At 43.2% G+C, this 24,520-nt stretch overlaps 1 protein-coding gene across 10 annotated transcripts in view; it reads left to right on the forward strand.

Annotated features, from left to right (window-relative positions):
* Positions 1–24,520, forward strand: part of LOC134338201 (disks large-associated protein 2-like) — a 787,855-nt gene that overhangs the window by 281,523 nt on the left and 481,812 nt on the right. The window contains exon 1 of one of the 10 annotated variants that reach the window (XM_063033862.1): positions 13,899–14,213. The exons of the other annotated variants lie outside the window; for them this stretch is intronic. The gene's annotated coding sequence lies outside the window, so the exon portion shown is untranslated. Of the gene's footprint in view, positions 1–13,898; positions 14,214–24,520 lie in introns of those variants that run through there. 10 annotated transcript variants of the gene reach the window in all.

Raw genomic sequence — 24,520 nt, forward strand, 5'->3', positions numbered from 1 at the left:
TATCCTTTCTGAGATAAGGAGCCCAAAATTTTACACAATACTCCAAATGTGGTCTCACAAGTGCCTTATAGAGCCTCAACATTACATCCCTGCTGTAATACCTCTAGAAATAAATGCCAACATTGCATTCGCCTTCTTCACCACCGACTCATCCTGGAGACTAACCTTTAGGGTATCCTGCACAAGGAGTCCCAAGTCCCTTTGCATCTCTGCATTTTGAATTCTCTCCCCATCTAAATAATAGTCTGCCCGTTTATTTCTTCCAAGTGCATGACCATACACTTTCCAACATTGTATTTCATTTGACACTTCTTTGCCCATTCCCCTAAACTATCTAAGCCTCTCTGTAGGTTCTCTGTTTCCTCAACACTACCCACTCCTCCACCTATCTTTGTATCATTGGCAAATTTAGCCACAAATCCATTAATCCCACAGTCCAAATCATTGACATACATTGTAAAAAGCAGCAGGCACAACACTGACCCCTGTGGAACTCCACTGGTAACTGATAGCCAGCCAGAATAAGATCCCCTTATTCCCACAATGTTTTCTGCTGATAAGCCAATGCTCCACCCATGCTAGTAATTCCTCTGTAATTCCATGGGCTCTTATCTTACTAAGCAGCCTCATGTGCAGCACCTTGTCAAAGGCCTTCTGAAAATCCAAGTACACCACATCTACTGCATCTCCTTTGTCTACCAGGCTTGTAATTTCCTCAAAAAATTGCAGTAGGTTAGTCAGGCAGGATTTCCTTTTCAGGAAACCATGCTGGTTTTGGCCTATCTTGTCATGTATCTCCAGATAATCCATAATCTCATCCCTAACAATCGATTCCAACAACTTCCCAATCACTGATGTCAGGCTAACAGGTCTACAGTTTCCTTTCTGCTGCCACCCACCCTTCTTAAATAGCGGAGCAACATTTGCAATTTTCCAGTCATCCGGTACAATGCCAGAATCTTGAATTCTTGAAAGATCATTGTTAATGCCTCCGCAATCTCTCCAGCTACTTCCTTCAGGACCCGAGGGTGTATTCCATCAGGTCCAGGAGATTTATCTACCCTCAGACCGTAAGGCTTCCTGAGCACCTTCTCAGTCATAATTTTCACTGCACGTACTTCACTTCCCTGATACTCTTGGATGTCTGTTACACTGCAGATGTCTTCCATTGTGAAGACTGATGCAAAATACGCATTCAGTTCCTCTGCCATCTCTGTGTCTCTCATTACAATATCTCCAGCATCAATTAATATTGGTCTTATATCTACCCTCAACTCTCTTTTACCCTTTATATACTTAAAAAAGCTTTTAGTATCTTCTTTGATATTAGTCGCCAGCTTCCTTTCATAATTCATCTTTTCCTTCGTAATGACCTTCGTAGTTTCCTTCTGCAAGTTTTTATAAGCTTCCCAATCCTCTATCTTCCCACTGATTTGGCTTCCTTGCATGCCCTCTTTTTTGCCTCAAGGAGCCCCTAGATATCTGATTCATCCTCAACTTCGCCACCTCATCGGCCTTCACTACCCCTCGGCGCCGCAACCCGTTAAGTATTATCTCCTGCCGAAAAATGTATTCTGAGAGCTTTTCCCCTCTTCCCTGCTGCATGTTTTGAAACTCCCCTAAGAGCTCCCAGGAACCTCCCGTCAATCCAAACACACCCTCCAAAGTTTCCAGATACTCTGCCGTGGAAAGCAAGGGCTGTTCTGCTTTCAGCCCCAGGACGACCCTTCTCGCCTGGGAGGTAATGGCGGCTGCCAACTCGGAGGTCTCACCTCCAGCTGGGGTATAGAGCCTGACCAGTCCTTCCCACTCTGACCCCTCTTGTCCCTCTTCCCTCATTACCTTGAGAACTTGTTCCCTCACAAATTCCTTCAACCCTCCCCCACTGGCTACTGGCACCTCCCCTGGTGTCTCATCAAACTCTTCCTCCATTGTCTCCTCACATCCCTCCTCCAGGAGGGTGTGGAGGCCCCACGGCCCTGCCTCCCCGGGACGCTGACTGTCGCTGGCAGTTCCAATGTCATGACGTCAGCATTTGTACGAACCAACACCCAGCTGGATTCTACTTCTTTACTGCACCTTCTAGCTATCAGTTCTATCTTGCCGATAGCTTTAATCAGACTCAACCCTCACACTAGCACTTCTTCCGAAGTGCGGAAATCCACCCCACTTAACACGCACGCATGATTAACCGGTACGTCCTCGAACTCACACCAGCTTACAATCTTATCCCGGTCCATCTCTGCACTACTTAACATGGCAATTTACACAGTTTGCACAGAATTTAACTCTGGACGATGGCCCCCACAAATGTAATGCTCAGGGCTATCGGCTCGAGTTTATCGAGGGGAAGCCCCGTCTGCCCGCCAGACCGTGTCTCACGGTTGCATAGTTGCTGTGTAATGCCACCTGGTACAAACTCACACATCAAATATCAGACAGCACACAATGTACGATTTACAGATTACGCTTTATAAATCTTAACTGGAACTATGTAATTAATAGAGATACAATATAAAAGGGAAAGTAAAAGGCACCAAACTTATCAGAGTTCAACCACTTCGTGCACAATCGTTGGACCTCAATTAATGAGGTCCTCTTTCCACCATGCAATCTCCTCCGACCCCCTCGACTCGTCGCTCGGGACCAACCATGGTGGTCGACCAGAGTGCATCCCGCACGTCCTTCCTCTTCGGTTCTCCTCCCGAGAAACCCGCTAAACCACATGGTTACCAGCCATATGAGACAGAATATCCCCCACAAAAAGAATAACATGGACACCCATTCGTTCGTCCCTTGGTTCGTTCCTTCTCTTATCAATAATATAACCCAAACAAGCAGGGAGAGAGAACTCCTTACATCGCAGTTATTATTACAGAAAAGCTATTTTTATTATAACATATCAAAGAAGCCATTTTATTAGCCTTAGCAGTAACACAAAAGAAGAAACCCCTTACATTTGGCTCTGACTTCACTTGTCAGCCACGATAGTGTCTTTCTTCCATTTGAAAATGTCTTCTTATTTGGAATATATCTGTCTTGCACACCCCTCATTTTTCGCAGAAACTCCAGCCATTGCTGCTCTGCTGTCCTTCCTGCTAGTGTCTCTTTCCAGTTCCTTAGCCAGTTCCCCTCTCATGCCATTGTAATTTCTTTGATTCCGCTGAAATACTGACACATTGGAATTTAGTTTCTCCTTCTCAAATTTCAAAGTGAACTTGATCATTATGATCACTGTTCCTTAAGGGTCCCTTAACCTTGAGCTCTTTTATCACCTCCAGATCATTGCACAACACCCAATCCAGCACAGCCAGTCCCCCAGTGGGCTTAACAAGCTGTTCTAAAAAGCAATCCCTTAGACATTCTACAAATTCTCACTTGAGGTCCAGTACTGGCCTGGTTTTCCCAAACAACTTTCATGTTAAAATCCCCAACGATTATCATGACACTGCCCTTCTGACACGCCTTTTCTATCTCCTGCTGTAATCTGTAATCCACATCCTGGTTGCTGTTTGGAGGTCTGTATACAATTGCCATTAGGGTCCTTTTACCCTTGCCATTTCTTAACTCAACCCATAGAGACTCTATATCTTCCGATCCTATGTCATCCCTTTCTAATGATTTAATATTATTTCTTATCCACAGGGTCACACCACCCCCTCTGCCTACTAACCTATCTTTCCGATACACTGTACATCTTTGGACGTTCAGCTCCCAATGGCAGCCATCCTTTAGCCAAATTTTTGAGATGGCCACAACGTCATACTTACCAATCTGCAGCTGAATTTCAAGATTGTCCATTTTATTTCTTATGCTGCATGCATTCAAATACAACATTTTCAGTCCAGTATTGGTTGCTTTCTGTTTTAACTGCACCATGCCTCTATCGCCCTGTAACTCATTCCAGCCTGTCCTTTCTATCATTTCTGTTGCACACTATCTTTGATTTATTTCTGTTTTCCCCTTCCTCAGCTCTGTCACTCTGGTTCCCATCCCCCTGCCAAATTAGTTTAATCCCTCCAGCACAGCTCTATTACACACGCCTGCTAGGATATTGGACCCCGTTCGGTTCAAGTGTAACCTGCCCTTTTTGTATATGTCGTACCTCCCCCAGAAGAGGCCCCAATGATCCAGGAACCCGAAGCCCTGCCCCCTAGGCCAGTCTCTCAACCACGCATTAATGTGCCTGATCATGCTGTTCTTGTGCTCGTTAGCAGGTGGACAGGCAGCAATCCTGAGATTACGACCCTGGAGGTCTTGCTTTTCAGCTTCCTACCCAACTCCCTGAATTCTCTCTTCAGGACCTCCTCACTATGCCATTGGTACCAATGTGTAGTCTTCCAGCTGTTCACCCACTGCCTTCAGAATATTCTGCACCCGATCTGAGACATCCCATACCCTGGCACCTGGGAGGCAACACACGATGCAGGTATCTCTATCAGGTTGACAGAACCTCCTGTCTGTTCCTCTCATTCCTCATCATCTTCTCTCCCTTCTGCACCATGGAATCAGGCTCAGTGCCAGAGACCCGATCACTGTGGTTGTCCTCTGTCAGGTCATCCCCCCCCTTTTTTACTGGGGGGGATGGCCAGAGGGGCTCTCTCTACTGTCTAAGCTCTTCCCATTCCTTCCCTGAGAGTCACCCACTTGTCTAACTCCTGCAGCCTCAGAGTGACTGACTCCTTGTAGCTCCTATCTATCTCCTGCTCACTTTCCCTTATAAACTGTAGGTCATCGAGCCGCAGCTCCAGATCCCTAACACGGTCTTTCAGAAGCTGCATGTCGGTGCACCTGGCGCAGATGTGCCCATCTGGGAGACTGGATGATTCCCAGGATTCCCACATCTGACATCCAGAGCAAAGTACTAACCCTACAGACATGCTGTCTATTCTTCCAAAAAAAAAATGCAAGGAAAAAAAAAAGTGAAGTCCACCTACCCACCTACCTCGCCGAAGCCCAAATGAGCCAAAGCCTTACCACTCTGCCTCAGGCCACTCCATCAATGACCACTCCATTGATGACCGCTCCACAAGACAATGTCTCCCTTTTATGCCTGAACCTTCCTAGCTCTCCAACTCATGATTGTTGCACTAGTTATAGTTGCGTTCCCACTAAGCTTTCCCCTTTTAAACTTCGCTCCCGGACCTGTGCACCACCTCCTCTCTCAGAGCTGTCCAGCTCATGATTGGTGTGCTATTGGTTATATATAATGTAACTCAATTTTTTCCCCTTATATTTATTTATCATGTATTTCATTGTACTGCTGCTGTAAAGTTAACAAACACCAATGATATTAAGCCTAATTCTGATGTTTGATAGTTCAGTGCAATTGTATTTTATTGCTTTTTAACACATTGCTCATGGATCCTCGCAATAAGATATATATCTGTCACAAAAAATTTATTAAATATTAGTGCTAAACTTTGGCTTTCAAATATTACACAGATTACTTATGGGTTGGTTTGTAAAATAATAAATATTTACTGTTTTATATAATTTTATCCATGCCACAATGAAAGAGAAAACAAATTTTTCTACAAAATAACATTGGAGCTGTGAACAACTACAGAAAGACAAGACCTAAAATCCAGAGTAAACCACGAGTCAAGTCAAGTTTATTGTCCTTTAACCAAATACATGTATACTGTCAAACAAGACAATGTTTCTCCAGACCAGGGTATAAAGCACAATAGTATACATAACACACAATAACTTAGGAAAGTAAAAATTAAATCTACCCTTGAGCCTTTGAGCTTGCTAGACCTTTCAGTAAGATCAAGTTTGATCCTGCATTTCATTCTCTGTCTTGCTTGATCTTCCTATTCCTTGATTATCTTCGTGTCTGGGAGTGCTTCGATATCAGCATCGAAGAGCATTAACAACTGAGCATGCTCATCTGTCAGTGTGGATCATTCAAAATATTTACAATCAACTTTGCAGAGGCATTTCTCCTCACTTCAGCCGAAGATGACCTTTCTCCTTATTCTAGTTTCTTCAGCCAGAAGAATTTTTCTCTCAACATCTCTTTTAGGGTTTTTACCTGTTTCAAAGGCATCACCTTTTATTCTTAACTAGTCCCAATGCAGGTCAATCTTACTCAGTCACATCTCATTGAAAGACCCATCAAACTAGGAATCAAGCTAGGCAAACTGGACATTAGATTTTGATGGCAGTGTAGTGATTTCTTACTTAATTGCTGTAAGTGTGAGGTAGCCTGTCACAATCACAGATGCTGCTGCAGGGTCAAAGTGCCCCTGCAGGTGGGCTGTGCCACAGTTTTGGCAGTTGCACTCGTGAATATGCACATTCCAGCTAATTATTGTTTCATTATGGTGGTATTTAACTCCCTTCTTTTTGTAGCAGTCTTGTCGAGACTCAGCCAAATGCACAGCGTTGTTAAGCTCCCTGCTTTCCTTTGTCCTTATCTGGAAAGAGCATTGCCGCTTTTGACTGCAGCTGGAAAGGACTGGTATACATTTAGTACTTAGATACTGCTTTCAACCTCGGTGTTGGCATTTGACTTTCAGCTTGGAAGTTGCAGTTAACGGCCCATTTTTATTGCTTTCCTTTCCCTTTAAATTCCGCTACAGTTCTCATTAAAGTCAGTGAACTGTCAACACGCTTCATTGTCTCTCTCTCTCTGCACTTGGGCCATATCTGAACATTCTGACATAGTCACTGAATGCAAGTGAGATGGAGCATGACCATCAGACTTTGCATCATTTGACTGTCAATATTATACATGGCTCTTAACTGGGTATATTTAAAGTGGGGAGGGGTGATAGTTTCTTGATGAGTAAAGGGCTTCAAAGGTTAATGGGACATTGCAAGAGATTGGGATTGAGAGGGTAATAAATCAGCCATAATAGAATAGCAGAGCAGACTTGATGGACCGATTGTCTTAATTCTGCTCCTGTGTCTTACCGTCTTACACTTCTCAATAGCTGTTGACTCCTTCTTGTGATATTGCTGCAGAAGTGCTGTTAACTTCCTATTGGTCTGCTGACTAACCCGAAACGGACTAAAGGCGATTCACAAATGAGTGTGGCCTTGTCACACCCAGCACAAATGTTTCACTGGGTGAGATCAACCTGCCCTGCATAACCTGGTCGCTCAACTCTACAGTCTCCTTATCTTGCTGGAGATCAATCAATGCCTGGTTTTCTTAAAAGCCCTGCATCTCAGTGGAAATAGGAGACAGGCAATCTGCTTTACCAATAGCAATGAGGGAGAAAGGAAAGGAATTCAGAATCGTACAACACTGAAACTGGCCCTTCGTTCTACTGAGCCCTCTAACTACAAAGCACCCATTGATGTGCTGATGCTACACTAATCCCTTTGTCATTCCCTTCACATGCCCTCCAATCCCTCAACTAGACACTGCGCCAATTAATTTACCAACCCACTTATCTTTGACGAGTGGGAGGAAACTGGAACATATGGGGGAAACCCTGTAGTCACAGGTTAATAGTGCTTACGCGACACAGGCAGCTCAGGAGATCAAGCTTGAACTTGGATTGGTGGAATAATACCTCTACTGGCAGCACTATTGTATCAATCTTACTTCACATTCTATCCTCCCAAATCTCCTTAGTGATGCACATTTCTGCAAAAAAAAACAACGAATATTAATTTTCTTTTGGCTTAAAAAAATGACATGAACTTAACATTCAACACATTGAGCTTAATGCAGTTTATTAAGAAGCCACAGAGGGAATGGGAAATATAATTGGAATGATCAATTTTAATTTCTTATTTACAATGTTATAAAAAATGACGCATTAAATTAAAAACCACCAATTAATTGTTACAGTAAAGCAGGAAGATAATCTTCTTCTGAAAGCATTGGCCATTTTAAATATGCAAACATTGGCTTACAATATTCGCTCAATTATTTTTAAAAGCAGAAAATTACTGATGGTGTTTATCTTAATTGTCATCTTAACACTGTTCCCTATAACAACAATAACCCAAACTACTGATCTCATGCATGGCAGATATTTCACTCTGCTTAAACATTAGGATAAGTGAAATTAGCATAAATACCCCTTGAGTTTCTGTATACATAGTATATGATCATTCTGCAACATAAAAAAAACATAGGAATTGCAAGTTGAAAAAGACCAGAGTCTATATAAATTCACCTTCTATGCTGATATTCACATGGGACAAAAGTCATGGAGTAATTGGCTAAATAAAAGACTCAATTTCCATTAATTATTCAGTAAAATATCCTTGCATGACAGAAATAAAACCCTTGTGATTTTGCACTTTATGGACTATTAATCCAAAGTCACCATTGTCTCCCATGCTGGCTGCTGTAACCAAATGCATTATTTATTTATTTCCTTGCTACATGCATAGTGTTATTTTCTGAAAGATAGTATGATAAGACATTGCCAGCTTACATTTCCAATGGTTTAATAGTTCAATGTCAGAAAGTGTATATAGTATACAACCTGAAAATCTTACTCTTTGCAGCCATCCACAAAACAGAGAGAAAAAACTCCCACAGCATGAATGACAGACAAAAATTAGAATCCGAAAGTTCCCTCCCTCCTCCCTTCTCATGAACAAGCAACAACAAAACATTGACTCTCCCCCTTCTTGTTCCAGCAGAAAGCATCAGCCCCCACCTCCCTCATCACTACCCGCCAAGCAAGAGCAACCCCCAGAGACCATGAACTATAGGCCATCAAAAAGTACTGTCCACCCAACACCTTGACATCTCAGCAGGCCCTCTCTCTCACTTGCAAGGGAGAGAGAAAGATATCACTACTGCCACAGTGGGAGAGAAGACCAACAACTTGCTGTCTCGATGTTGTAGTCTGCAGCATTGCTCATTTTAAGTTGCCCTGACGTGAGAATCAGCAGACTCTCTCTCACCATTGAGAGAGAGAGAGAAAGAGAGATACTTTTCATCTCTGTCAATTTAAACATTATGGATTGTTCATTTCTATCTAACTATCAGAATAAGTGAAAGAAGTCTATGCGTTTAAAAGGAGTTTGAAGAGGTCCTGCATTGCTGGGTGAGAACAAATTGTGAACGATTTAATGATCACAGATCTCTGAGCTTATGGTATTCATTGTTGAACCTCTGTAAGACAGTGTGCTTTCCCTCTAGGAACTTGCATTAGTCACCGTGAGAAATTTTTGTGTTGGTTCTTTCTGCATTGGGGGACGTTACATGATGTGGCCAAAACTGCTCAGAAAATGAGAAAAGAATGTGATAGATTTCATATTCTTATGATCCTGAAGGAGGTTTTTTGACCTGCCACGTCTCTGCCATTTCTCAGAGTAACCTATCAATTCCATTACCCCACAGTCTCCCTGAGAATTATTCTCTCTCACAATTTCACCCTGATTTTCCTAGCAGCCACCTACACTGAGGGAAATTTACAGTGCCAATTAGACCACCAGCCAGTGTGTCTTTGCATTTCTGGATCCTCCGCAAAGTGAGGGTGGAGTAGGTAGAGATGTTCTTGCCTTGCAGAAACCAGCATCAGTGAAATTGTAGCAGAATGCTCATGATCAGATCTTTTTAGCAGTGTTTTAACTCCAAATTGAATTCTCACTAAGAAGTCAATAGATTTTTTATCATTAGCTTTCTACTAAATCATGTGGATTGGTTTTTGATAAGTTTAGGAATAAAGCGTAGGCTGGCATATAAAAAGATTGGGCAGGCCAGAAACCATCAATAGATAGCTGGCAACTGCTACTGCTACAATTGGCATTTCACTCTGGTTTGGACCGTCTGGACAGCAGGAACTCGGATATGTCAAGCTGCCTTTCACTGACTACAGCTCAGCATTCAACAGAATCATCCCATCCAAATTTTTCATCAAGGTCAGGACCCGGGCCTCTCTCTGCAGCTAGATATATGATATCCTCTTAGGCAGATCGAAGTTAATGAGAATTGGTAACAACATTTCCTCCTCAGTGAACATCAACAGAGGTGCATCTCAGGGCTGTGTGCTTAGCCCCTGCTCTGTTCTCTGTACACACATGACTGTATGGCTAAGCACTGGTCCAATACCATCTCCAATTTTGTTGACAGCACTACAGTTGTTCGACGAATCACGAGTCAGCTTACCGGAGCATGTCAGGATACCTGGTTGAGTGGTGCCACCACAAAAAGTTTTGCTCAGTGTCAGCAAAACTAAAGAACTGATTGTTGACTACAGGAAGGGACCATTTAGTTGAGCACCTTCACTGTCTTTGCTGCAACAACCAAGATCTCCTTGTGACCATTCACTTCAATTCTACTTCCAACTCCCACTCTGATGTATCTGTCCACAGCCTCCTCCACTACCACACTAGGGTCAGATGCAGGATGAAAGAGGAACACACCTCGTATTCTGTCTGGGTAATTTCCAACCTGATATCATCATTGTCGATTTCTCTTAACTTCCAGTAACCAGTCCCCTCTGTTTTCTCTTTTAGGCTCCCCCCCCATCCTCTATTTTACGTCATTCCTATTGCCCCCTTCCCTGCCCCCACCCTCCTGACAGGCCCATCACTCCTTCTGGTTCTCCACCCCCTTCCCTTTATTCCATGGTCTATTGTCCTGTCCTATCAGATTCTTTTTTTTTCCAGCCCTTTGCTTCATCAACCTGTCACCTCCCAGCTTCTCACATTCATTCCTTCTCCCTGCCTACCTTACCCCTCACACCTAGATTCACCTATTACCTGTCAAGCCTGTGCTTCTCCCCTCTTCCTGCCTTTGTACTCTTGCATCTGCCCTCTTTCTTTCTAGTCTCGATGAGGGGTCGGGACCTGAAACATTGTCTCTTTACTTCCCTCTATCGATGCTGCCTGAGTTGCTGAGTTATTCCAGCATTTTGTGTGTGTTGAGGCAGTAGAAAGAGTCAGCAGCTTTAAATTCCTGGGCATTCACATCTCAGATGACTTGCCCTGGGCCCACAGAGATACAACCACAAGAAAAGCATGCCAGTGTCTTTACTTTTTAGAAGGTTAAGGAGGCTCGGATGGTCACTGAATGCTTGAACTAACCGCTACAGATGTACTGTTGAAAGTATCGTGACTGGTCGCATCATGGTCTTCTGTAAAGTATAAAGTATATAGCAATTCGGATGCACAGGAATATAAGTAACTGTAGAGAATAGTGGACTCTTCCATACTTTGTTGTATTATTAAATTAAGTATTATATGTACCAGTTACACACAATTGTAGTGATAGGCTATAATCTTGTTAATGTCGTAACTATCACTATATTTCTGTGGAGCTTGGGAATTCATATATTTCTTTCAGGCTCCTGCAAGGTAATGATGCAGCTCTATAAAAATCTGGTTAGGCCACACTTGGAGTACTGTGTCCAGTTCTGGTCGCCTCACTGTAGGAAGGATGTGGAAGCATTGGAAAGGGTACAGAGGAGATTTACCAGGATGCTGCCTAGTTTAGAGAGTATGCATTATGATCAGAGATTAAAGGAGCTAGGACTTTACTCTTTGGAGAGAAGCAGGATGAGAGGAGACATGATAGAGGTGTACAGGATATTAAGAGGAATAGATAGAGTGGATAGCCAGCACTCTTCCCCAGGGCACCACTGCTCAGTACAAGAGGACATGGCTTTAAGGTAAGGGGTGGGAAGTTCAAGGGGGATATTAGAGGAAAGTTTTTCACTCAGAGAGTGGTTGGTGCGTGGAATGCACTGCCTGAGTCAGTGGTGAAGGCAGATACACAAGTGAAATTTAAGAGACTACTAGACAGGTATATGGAGGAATTTAAGGTGGGAGTTTATATGGGAGGTAGGATTTGAGGATCGGCACAACATTGTGGGCCAAAGGGCCTGTACTGTGCTGTTCTATTCTATGTTCTTTCTTTCTTTCTTTCTTCCCTTTTACATCATGGGCACATCTCTCCGCACCTCTGGCGTGGGGGAATGTGCCCATGATATATATAGGCCACAAGAAGGCAACATTTATCATACCAATTCCACACTTTGTACCAAGCCATTTTCTCATAGCTACCATCATGTAGGAGGTACAGACCCCAGAAGTCCCACGCCACCAGGTTCAATATAGCTACTTCCCTTTAACCATTCAGTTCTTGAACCAATTGTCAAACCCTAATCACTACAGTTTAGTTATGCTTTGTCCACTTTAATCAATTGGCAATAATATGAACATTTTTTGTTCTAGTTGTGTTTCTTCTTGTAAAAACACTTGTGTATCATTTATGTTTAATTCCTGTTTTTCTTATGAAGCTGTTTGTCCGATGCTACATGCATGTCATTGCTTCTGTGCTTACGTGGACATGCATATGACAATAAACTTAACTTTAGTGGTTGGTGCTGGTGATCCAGCAGAGATCTGCTCAGGTGTAAAATTAAAACCTGACTCCTATCCAAAGCAGCTGTTACCAATCCAAACGCTTGTCTTAAAGCCAATGCTAATTGTGGGAATCTGCCAAGATCAGCGGGAGGCAGCTGGGCTCAGGTTAACGGGCTGGTGAAGAGGTGTAGGTGAAAGGCAGCACTCCGATTTCACCATGCTCCAGTTAGGAAAGCAATTAAACTCCCTTTATCAGTCTACCCTGATGGACTGGTTGGTCATTCAATGATATTTTACATTTTGTCGGGACTACATGCATGTTGCGGAACTGTTAACCTTTGTTTATAGAGTCATAGCATCATCCAGCTTGGGAATAATCCTTTAACACACTAAGTCTACGCTGAACATCCAGCATCCTATTATAATAATTTCTTTTTTTATTCTCCTCACATTCCCAACTCAGCCAAGATTCTGTTGCTCATCTATACACTCGGACCAAAGGACAGTAGACTGAACAGCCCACATATCTTTTTGGTTGTTTGAGGAAACAGATGATACTCAAACTCCAGGCAGACTGCACTAGTGGTCAGGTTTGAATCCAGGGCATTGAAGCTGTGAGAAAGTAGCTCGGTTAGCAGTGCCACTACATCCCTATTGCATTCCCACGAGTATCTGACTACAGCAACTTCATTGGCTGCAGGACCCGTACAAGTCCAGGATAAAAAAGCAGGCAGGAAAAATATTTGTGGACGCTATCTAGAAAGAGCTATAGACTATTAAAACAAAAACATCACGCCATCTTAAAACTTTCTCCCCCAGGCAGTTAATCTGATCAACCATTCAAGTTAGCACCCCACCCCCCTCTATCAGTTACCTCAATCACTGCACTGTAAGCACTTAAAATCATTTTTGTATTTAAAATTATTTTTGTAATGCTGTTTATATTGTAAATAATACTGGTATTTGTGTACTTATACACATTTTATTCTATATCCCTAACATTATTTTTCTAATGTTTGTAATTGCTAAAAGTTGTTGCTTTCTCTTGAATGCTGCGCTAACACACCACAGCAAATTGCTAATACATGTAAATGTATATGGCAAATAAAGTTGATCCTAACACAGCAGCTTAGCAGAAAATGGAGTTGCTCCATTTTAATTGACCCATCGAGCTCTGTTCCCACTCTTCAATCCTTCATTTTTTTAATATTTCTTCATTGCATGTTGCTGGCAGTACCAGCATTTATTAATCATTTTTAATTGTCCCTTAACCAAGAGAGCTGATATGAGTCAACCACGGTGGTCAGTACAGAGTCATGTATGGGCCAGTCTGGAGTCACGTATAGGCCAGCTGGGGGGAGAATAGTAGATTTTCTTGCTTAAGTGATTAGATTCTAGCTAATCTAGTAGCTTTATGATAGCTGATGTTGAGACTACGCTTTCAAAATAAAATCTAAATTTATGCAATTACCTTAATTTAAATTCCCCAAATGTCATAGTGATATTTAAACTCGTGTTTGTAGAATCAATGATCCTGTGCTTTGGCTACCGGCCCAGTACTATACCATACCTCACTACTGGACCAAGGAGGTGGATGTGTAAGCCACTCTTCTGTTACTGTTGCTGTTCCCTGACCCAGTTATTAGCAGATGGAGCTATTAAGTCCACAGAATCCCCTACTAAAAAGCACAGATGGGCAGGAGGTTAAAACTCTGCTTCAAGGGAAGTCTTGATGCATATCCATGGCCAGAAAAATGATACCCCGAGATGGGCTCTGGTGCGTGTTGCTGGGATTTCCTTTCAGCTTAGCTGCTAAATTTGTGACTTTGTAATGAAAGATTCCTGGTGCATGTCATAGCAGAGCCTTGTTTTATACCACGGCAGAGAAAAGGCTTTGTCATTGACCCCAGACAAGAAAGGTAAATACAGTTAACTACTTTATTTAGTTTAAGTTTTTTAAATAATAATTTTAAAAATTATTTCTTAAGCATTTAAATCTGAATTATTATTTTTAATTTTTACTCTTTAGATTTAAATCTATTTTAACAATTTATAAATGTTCCATGTACCTTTCAAAGTATTACAAGCCCTTATGGGCTGGCAAGCTCTCAGAGTGATCCTGGTACGGGCTTTGAAATATGTTGGCCACAGTTTGGAAGCCACTCCATCTTGTTGAACTTTGCCATGGATGGTCCAAAGCCCGGCTCCAAAAGGAGGAGGGTTGGGCACAGGGCTAGCAACACCATCCCGTAAAATCCTAGAACTTTTGAAGCTCCGTAGACCTCATCCCTGGGAGAGGGAGGATCTTCACCACCTTGCTGATTGCTCGTTAGATATGAAGGACCAACTCATTCTTCTTTCTGCATCCAAATAAAGCCAGTGCTGTCAGCGACATTCCGGGCCCGTGGGTGGTACTGTTGTGAGGCAAAACTTCTAGAAAGCTAGGCCTAAGCTCTTTTGGGTCAATACCCAGAAAGGCCTCCCTTATTGTAGCAGTGAAAACTTAACAGTTTATTTTTGGCATGAGCAATAAATAACATCGAAGCTTCATATATTGTGAAGAAAATACCCTACCAATCTGAATTTTGAAAGAGATTCTTCAGCAACTTATTGAGAATCTGTAATTTATTTAAGATACATCTTGGAAGCTGCTGGGGATCTTTCACACTCTATTTCAATAACTGTAGAAATCAGTTTTTTTAGTTCGATATGCAAGGGCAATTCTACACAAGGTGCTTACATCATATTCAGGTAATGATTCTGCCATATCTCCAACAACATATTTCTGTAACTATATGCAAATATCCAAGACAGTCTTTTCTCCATGTGCATATATCCCTCACAGTTGCACACAGATGCTGACTGCTAACTGTTTGCACGACCTTCAAGCTCTTCAGTGGTTTCCATATCCCATTCCTGGAAATGAAGAAGTTGCACCCTCTTGGCTTTCTCTGACCAGGAACTGTAGTTGATACTCTATTCATAGATTCATCATTGTGCATTGTCGACAGTTATGTCTCTTGCAGTGATCACCTGGTCTACGTGGACCTGTCTGGCATAATTTTTGACACGAGCCAAGTCCTTTTTGACAACAGATTTGGACTGTTTCACTGAGCTTCCATTGCTGAGTCTTATCCTTGCTTGCTGGTCTTAGGATTGTGCTACTCACAGTCTTTTCTGTTCTTTGAAACTTTGCCGTCTGCTTTAGTTGTTGCCTCTGTATACCACCCACTAAGTTAGGCATCACCAATAAGTCATGTGTGATGTCTAAAGTAGATAATAAGGTGGATAATGAAGAAGGTAATCAAATGTTACAGGAAGTGAATCTTGATCAGCTGAGTAAGTAAGACAAGGAATGCAAAACGGTATTTAATTCAGCTAAGTGTGAGGAGTTGCATTTTGGAAAGTCAGCTCAAAGTATGACTTTCAACAGTGAATGAGAAAGATTTGAGGAGTGCGGCAGAAAAGGGGAATTCATGTGCTTAGTTACCAGAAAGTGGAGTGAAAGGTAGACAAGGATGGTGAAGGTGACTTTTGGCGTGATGGTATTCATCAGTCAGGGCATTGTGTGTAGAAGAGGGAAATCATGAATGTGGCAGTAGAAGTCTGTGGCCACACTTGGAGTATTGTGTTCAGCATTAGTCATCTGTTAAAGGGAAGATTTTATTAGACTGGAAAGATTGCAGAAAAGATTTACAAGGATATTATCTGAACTGAGTTATAGAGAGAGGTTGGACAGGCTAGGACTTTACATTATTGAAGCATTGGAGAGTGAAGGATGATCCTTATAGAAGTGCATAAAATCACAAAGGAAATAGATAGGGTGAATACACAAAGTCTTTTTCCCAGGCTTGGGAAATCAAAAACTAGATGGTATTAGTTTAAGGTGAAAGAGGAGCTTGAATGGTAACGTTTTTTTACCCAGAGAGGATATATATGTGGATTGAACTGACAAGGAGAGAGACTGAGGCAATTTTTAAAAGGCATTTGGATAGGTACATTTATGGGAAAGGTTTAGAAGTTAATGGGTCTAGTGCTGGCCTATGTAACTAACTTGCAAGGGCATCTTGGTTGACGTGGACCAGTTAGTCTGAAGGGCCTGTTCTCATGCTGTATGACTCCAAATCAACAATTTATTAATAATGTTGGTGTGTTGGTTTAATATTTTCACATATACTCAGATACAGTAAAAAACTTGTTTCTTGTGCCATCAAAACAGATCATAGGTACTTTGAGGAAAACTAGTAGTTAATAGTGGTGATATGGTATTTAGCTGGTCACTGGTTCATTGTGAGGAGAGAGAATCCTTGGAACAATCGCTACTTCAGAGCTTCGTTTTACCCATGTGACCTCTGTATCATCTCATTGGAAGCAAACCAGGAAGGAAGAATAAATCTGATGCAGTAACGTTGTATAAAACTCAAATAAATGCAAGTTGAACTGCGATCCATTGTTATACAGCAATCTGACTGTATTTCATGCGAGGCAAAAATCCATCTCAGCTTTCCAATGACAAATTCTTTTGACATCATTACTGTATGTCTGATTCAATTCATTTTGGGTGGATGTCGGTCAGCACATGGGTACTTTAGGGTGGTGGGGTTTGCCACTTTCATGTTTGTCAGTGTGCCTTAGATAGTATTAATCTGCCTTGCTGCCAAATTGCACATGTGGACACAACTCTCCAGCAAATCTTTATAATTGTTTGCCCTTTTCAAAATCAAAGACTTGGAGGATCTGGAATCGTACATAGATAGACCACCTAAGGGTGTCAGATTCCACTCTGAACAGCATTACAAGCTTCGTCTTCCTCAAGACTAGTTTTATGGTTTATAATTCCAGGTAATTAATTTAAATTTGAATTTCACAGCTGCCATGGTGAGATCTGAACTTCTGTCCCTTTGGTCAGGATTAGTACTTGAGTAATTTATCTGTTGCAACATCAGTGTACCTGTAGTTAAGACCAGTTATTACTGTAAGGGCATAAAGATACCTTTGGCACTTATCCAGGCTGATCCAGCCTATCAGATGTCTTATTCATAGACCTAATTCACATCTTGCTAGGTTGCCTGAATTGGAAAATCTTTGTTTACAGTACCAGTTGGAGTGTGAACATCAGTCTTTCCCTTCCAATATAACACAATTCATGCAGTATTCCGGATAATTATTCTTGAGTATTAAACGCTTCTGCCCATCCAATCTCCCATCTGGTTAACCAGTCTTTGCCTACAATCTACAGCTCTGAATAACTTGGGATTCTGGATATCGTAGTATGCTATCCAGTGCAGTTTTCTCAGAATTTTCAAAATTTGTTCAGAGTGGATGTTAAAAATGACTTTGCCCCTTACTAAGTATAGGTAACTGAATTGCTAATCTATCTCTGAAAAGCTGCAATGTCAGTCAACAACTTTATTAACTGTCCATCAATCAGATCTGCTCCTTTTTAATTCTGTTGACTTTTACTGCAAATCGGAATCAGGTTTATTATCATCGACATGTGACATGAAATTTATTAACTTAGCAGCAGTTCAACACAATACATAATATAGAAGAGAGAAAAAAATAATTAATTAAATCAATTACAGTATACGCATATTGAATAGATTAAAAATGTGCAAAAATCAGAAATACTGAATATTAAAAAAAGTGAGGTAGTGTCCAAGGGTTCAACGTCCATTTAGGAATTGGATAGCAGAGGGGAAGAAGCTGTACCTGAACCATTTAGCTTGTGCCTTCAGGCTTCTGCACCTTCTTCCAGTGAGAAAAGGGCTACCTTTCTGAGACACCACTGCCAAAAGATGTCCTGGGTACTTTGTAGGCTAATACCCAAGATGGAGCTGACTAGGTTTACAACCCTCTGCGGCTTCTTTTGGTCCTGTGCAGTAGCTGCCCACTCCCCAATACCAGACAGTGATGCAGCCTGTCAGAATGCTCTCCATGGTACCTCTATAGAAGTTTTTGAGTGTATTTGTTGACATGCCAAATCTCTTCAAACTCCTAATGGAGTATAGCCACTGTGTTGCTTTCTTTATAACTACATCAATACGTTGGGACCAGGTTAGATCCTCAGAGATCTTGACACCCAGGAACTTGAAACTGCTCACTCTCTCCACTTCTGATCCCTCTATGAGGATTGGTATGTGTTCCTTCGTCTTACCCTTCCTGAAGTCCACACTCAGCTCTTTTGTCTTTCTGATGTTGAGTGCCATTTGTTTCTGCAACATCACTCCACCCCTGAGGTGCGCCAGTGTTGATCGTCAACGAGAAGGATATGTTATCACCAATCTGCACAGCTTGTGGTCTTCTGGTTAGGAAGGCGAGGATCTAATTGCAGAGGGAGGTACAGAGGCCCAGCTTCTGCAACTTCTCAATCAGGATTGTGGGAATGATGGTATTAAATGCTGAGCTATAGTTGATGAACAGCATCCTGACATAGTTGTTTGTGTTGTCCAGGTGGTCTAAAGCCGTGTGGAGAGCCATTGAGATTGCATCTGCCGTTGACCTATTGTGGCGATAGGCAAATTGCAATGGGTCCAGGTTCTTGCTGAGACAGGAGTTCAGTCTAGTCATGACCCACCTCTCAAAGCATTTCATCACTGTAGGTGTGAGTGCTACCAGGCGATAGTCATAGGCGGTCCGCATTATTCTTCTCAGGCACTGGTATAATTGTTGGCTTTTTGAAGTGGGAACTTCCGCCTGTGGCAGTGAGAGGTTGAAAATGTCCTTGAATACTCCTGCGAGTTGGTTAGCACAGGTTTTCAGAGCTTTACCAGGTACTCTATCTGGACCTTCCACCTTGCGAAAGTTCACTCTCTTTAAAGACAGCCTAACATCGGCCTCTGAGACAGAGATCGCAGGGTCATCAGGTGCAGCAGGGATCTTCACAGCTGTAGTTGTGTTCTCCCTTTCAAAGTGGGCATAGAAGACATTGAGTTCATCCGTTAGTGAAGCATCGCTGCCATCATGCTATTGGGAGACCGTTTTGCTGAACATCTACGCACTGTCCGCCAGAGAAAGCAGGATCTCCCAGTGGCCACACATTTTCATTCCACGTCCCATTCCCATTCTGATATGTCTATCCACGGCCTCCTCTACTGTCAAGATGAAGCCACACTCAGGTTGGAGGAACAACACCTTATATTCTGTCTGGTTAGCCTCCAACCTGATGGCATGAACATTGACTTCTGTAACTTCCGCTAATGCCCCACCTCCCCTTCATACCCCATCCATTATTTATTTATTATTAGAATATATATATATATATATATATATATATATAATTTTTTTCTCTCTTTTTCTCCCTCTGTTCCTCTCACTATACTCCTTGCCCATCCTCTGGGCTTCCCCCCCCCTTTCTTTCTCCCTAGGCCTCCTGTCCCATGATCCTCTCATATCCCTTTTGCCAATCAACTTTCCAGCTCTTGGCTCCATCCCTCCCCCTCCGGTCTTCTCCTATCATTTTGGATCTCCCCCCTCCCCCTCCCCCTCCCACTTTCAAATCCCTTACTATCTCTTCTTTCAGTTAGTTCTGACGAAGGGTCTCAGACTGAAACGTCGACTGTGACTCTTCCTATAAATGCTGCCTAGCCTGCTGCGTTCACCAACAATTTTTATGTGTGTTGCATGCTATTGGGTTTCACTTTGTAGGAAGTAATGTCCTGCAAACCCTGCCAGAGTTGCCCTGCATCTGATGTCGCCTCCAACCTCATTGAAATTGTCTCTTCATCCTTGAAATAGCCCTCTGCAAATCATCAGAGGGTCGTACAAATATCATACCTGGCATTCTGGTACAGGCCTGGGTCGCCAGACTTGAATGCCACAGATCTAGCCTTCAGCAGATGATGTACCTCCTGGTTCATCCATGGCTTTTGGTTTGGGAATGTACAGCAAGTCTTTGGAGGCACACGCTTATCCACAAGTAGTACAGCCTCTGTGCTGAGTGAACTGTGCTAATACATTACAGTGTTGTGGATAGTGTGGAGTGCTGTCAGAGGTTACAGCAGGACATTGATAGGATGCAAAACTGGGTTGAGAAGTGGCAGATGGAGATTAACCCAGATAAGTGTGAAGTGGTTCATTTTGGTAGGTCAAATATGATGGCAGAATATAGTATCAATGGTAAAACTCTTGTCAGTGTGGAGGGTCAGAGGGATCCTGGGGTCCGAGTCCATAGGACGCTCAAAGCAGCTGTGCACGTTGACTCTGTGGTTAAGAAGGCATACGGTGTATTGGCTTTCGTTAATCGTGGAATTGAATTTAGGAGCCGAGAGGTAATGTTGCAGCTATATAGGACTCTGGTCAGACCCCACTTGGAGTACTGTGCTCAGTTCTGGTTGCCTCACTACAGGAAGGATGTGGAAGCTATAGACAGGGTGCAGAAGAGATTTACAAGGATGTTGTCTGGATTGGGGAGCATGCCTTATGAAAACAGGTTGCGTGAACTCGGCCTTTTCTTCTTGGAACAACGCAGGATGAGAGGTGACCTGATAGAGGTATATAAGATGACGAAAGGCATTGATCTTGTGGACAGTCAGATGCTTTTTCCCAGGGCTGAAATGGTTGCCACAAGAGGACACAGGTTTAAGGTGCTGGGGAGTAGGTACAGAGGAGATGTCAGGGGTAAGTTGTTATTGTTTTTTTAATATAAACGCAGAGAGTGGTGAGTGCGTGGAATGGGCTGCCGGCAATGGTGGTGGAAGCGGATATGATAGAGTCTTTTAAGAGACTTTGGATAGGTACATGGAGCTTGGAAAAATAGAGGGCTATGGATAAGCCTACTAATTGCTAAGGTAGGGACATGCTCGGCACAACTTTGTGGGCCAAAGGGCCTGTATTGTGCTGTAGGTTTTCTATGTTTCACACGCAGAAAAGCGGCAAGTCAGGCAGCATCTGCAGAGGGGAATAAACAGTCGACGATTTGGGCTGAGAACCCTTAGTCAGGACTGGAATGGAAGGTGGCAAAAGCTAGAATAAGGAGGTGGGGGGGAAGGGGTACAAGGGGTTGTAGGTGAGACTATATGAGAGAGAAGGTAATTAGTGGGGAGGGGAATGAATTTAGAAGCTGGGAGGTGATAGGTGGAAGAGATAAAGGACTGAAGGGGGAGGAATCTAATCGGAGAGCACTGTGGGCCTTGGAAGAAAGGCAAGGAGGGGAGAAACTAGAGGGAGGTGATGGGCGAGTGAGGAGAACAGAAGTAGTAAGAGGGTAACCAGAATTGAAAATGGAAAAATAGATGGGGTGGTGGGGGGGTGAAAGGGGCAGTAATTACTGAAGTTAGAGTAATCAATGTTCATGCCAGCAGGTTGGAGGCTACCAGATGAGTTTGGCCTCATCTTGGCAGTAGAGGAGACATGTCGGAATGGGAATGGAAAGTCGAATTGAAATGGGTAGCCAGCTGGAGATCCTGCTTTTCATGACAGTCAGCGTGAAAGTGCTTGCCAAAGCATTCGCTCAATCTGCTGAGCAGATTTCCTCTTTATGACTTCCTCTGAGAGACTTATTCCGTCTCTGCTGATGTTGCATTCAGGACATAAGTCCTGTGTGTTGAGTTACATTTTATTAGCTATTGTTATGTGTCCTTTTGTTCTGCAACTGTTTTAAAAAAAAAGTGGTTATATAGGGAGTCTGAGTGTTGGAGTGGAGATGCATCTTTTTCAAGGGAGGGGTAAGGCGCTCCTTCCGTCCTCTAATCTGCAGGTCACCCTTGAGTAAGGTGGTGGTGTTCCTTGTGGTGCCTCGGACAGCATTTTTGCTGTTTCCATAGCATTTGACTGTTTCTTTTCAAAATGAGGCCAAGTTGCTGGACTGACATTCCACCATGCACGGATGGAAAGCATGCAAGGAGCCAGATGGATTTGAACTTGGGACCATTTGCCTCGAAGTCTGATGCTGATGCCACTACCCCACTGGCTAGCATTGGGTGTGGTGTAGTACTTGCTTAGCCCCCCGGATCAGGGTCACGTGAAGCCATGGCGGTAGATGCTGGATGTTCATCTGAGCAGCAGGTGCATATCACCACTCACAACACACTGGAGGAACTCAGCAGGTCGGGCAGCAGCCGTGGAAATGATCAGTCGACATTTCGGGCCGGAACCCTTCGTCAGGACTGTAGAGGGAAGGGGCAGAGGCCCTATAAAGAAGGTGGGGGGAGGATGGGAAGGAGAAGGCTGGTAGGTTCCAGGTGAAAAACCAATAAGGGGAAAGATCAAGGGGTGGGGGAGGGGAAGCAGGGAAGTGATAGGCAGGAAAGATGAAGAAGGAATAGGGGAAACGCACAATGGGTAATAGAAGGAGATGGAAGCTTCCCTCTACAGTACTGACGAAGAGTTCCGGTCCAAAACGTTGACTGATCGTTTCCACAGATGCTGCCCGACCTGCTGAGTTCCTCCAGCGTGTTGTGAGTGTTGCTTTGACCCCAGCATCGGCAGATTATTTTGTGTTTAAGATGCATATCAGAATTCCTGGTTATGCGACCATTAATGACAAGCAGACAACCTCTGAAGAGCATTTGTAGCTGCAGTCGCCCGTCTTGTAAAGACGCTGCCCAGAAGGTGGTAATGGCAAAGCATTAGGTAGAAAGTGTTGGTGCGTGGCCAAGTGGTTAAGGCGTTGGTCTAGTGATCTGAAGGTCGCTAGTTCGAGCCTCAGCTGAGGCAGCATGTTGTGTCCCTGAGCAAGGCACTTAACCAGACATTGCTCTGCGACGACACCGGTGCCAAGCTGTATCGGCCCTAGTGCCCTTCCCTTGGACAACATCGGTGGTGTGGAGAGGGGAGACTTGCAGCATGGGCAACTGCCAGCCTTCCATACAACCTTGCCCAGGCCTGCGCCCTGGAAACCCTCCAACGCGCAAATCCATGGTCTCACGAGACTAACGGATGCCTATACCTGTATATGTAGAAAAAAATTGGCAATAACAATCAGGTTCATGGAAAGACTCTGATACCTCTGATATGTCATACCTCACGGCAAATATTCACAATGTCATATAGCACAGTACACAACCGGTGAATATAGGGAATGACTACTGCAGTAATCTGTAATAACGTAGAGGCCTAGTGATGTTTTTATTTTGTACTAAAACTTTTGGAGTTTTTCTTTATTTGCAAGCTGCTGTTCCATTTGTGCATGCAAAGGGAACAGAATCTTTGGGCATCTGAGTTGTCATCTCTCTGGAAGTACGAACGCTCCAATGCCAAGTCTTTTTATGGTTTATACTTCCAGATGAATCTTTTGTCTCTTAGATCACACAGATGACCGATTCTGAACATTGACCTGAAATTTCATAAGTTACAATACCCTCATGGGTCTCTGTGTTTAAGGATATAATCACTTAGGAAATTCTTCCGATGTGTATGCTGAATATATGCTTCTCCGCTTGTTCAAATGATCACGTATTGAAATATTTTTCCAAACTTTGAACTTCTTCTGTAAACAAGATATCTTTAAGATTTTGCAGAGTTGCTATGCTTTATTATAGGCTTTAAGTGGGCTTTATGAAGTCCAAATAGAAGTTAAACCTTGAAGTTTTGGCTACATATTTGTGCGACACCCTGGAGGAACTTAGCAGGCCAGGCAGCATCTATGGACAAGAGTAACCCTTCATCAGTACGGAAGAAAAAAAAGATGTGAAGTCAGAGTAAGAAGGTGGGGGGAGTACAGGAAGAAATACAAAGGTAGTAGGTGATAGTTGAAACCAGGAGTGGGGGGGGGGTAGTGGTGAAGTAACGAGCTGGGAAGTCGATTGGTGAAAGAGATAGAGGGCTGGAGAAGGAGAATCTGATAGGAGAGGACAGAAGGCCATGGAAAAAAAGAAAAGGGGGAGGAACATCATAGGGAGGTGATAGGCCGGTAAGGAGATGGAATTAAAAAGGATTGCAACTGGAAGATCCCGCTTTTTCTGGTGGACGGAGCATAGGTGTTCAGTGAAGCAGTCTCCCAAACTGCATCAGGTCTCACCGATATACAGGTGGCCACACCGGTAGCACCAGATACAGTATATGACCCCCAACAGACTCACAGGTGAAGTGTTGCCTCACCTGGAAGGACTGTTTGGGGCTCTGAATGGTATTGAGGGAGGAGGTGTAGGGGTAGGTGTAGCACTTGTTCCTCTTGCAAGGATAAGTGCCAGGAGGGAGATTAGTGGGGAAGGACGAATGTACAAAGGAGTCGCGTAGGGAGCAATCCCTGCAGAAAACAGAAAGTGGGGAAGTGGCAAGATGTGCT

The sequence above is a fragment of the Mobula hypostoma genome, chromosome 26, assembly GCF_963921235.1.
Source record: "Mobula hypostoma chromosome 26, sMobHyp1.1, whole genome shotgun sequence".
Lineage (NCBI taxonomy): Eukaryota > Metazoa > Chordata > Chondrichthyes > Myliobatiformes > Myliobatidae > Mobula > Mobula hypostoma.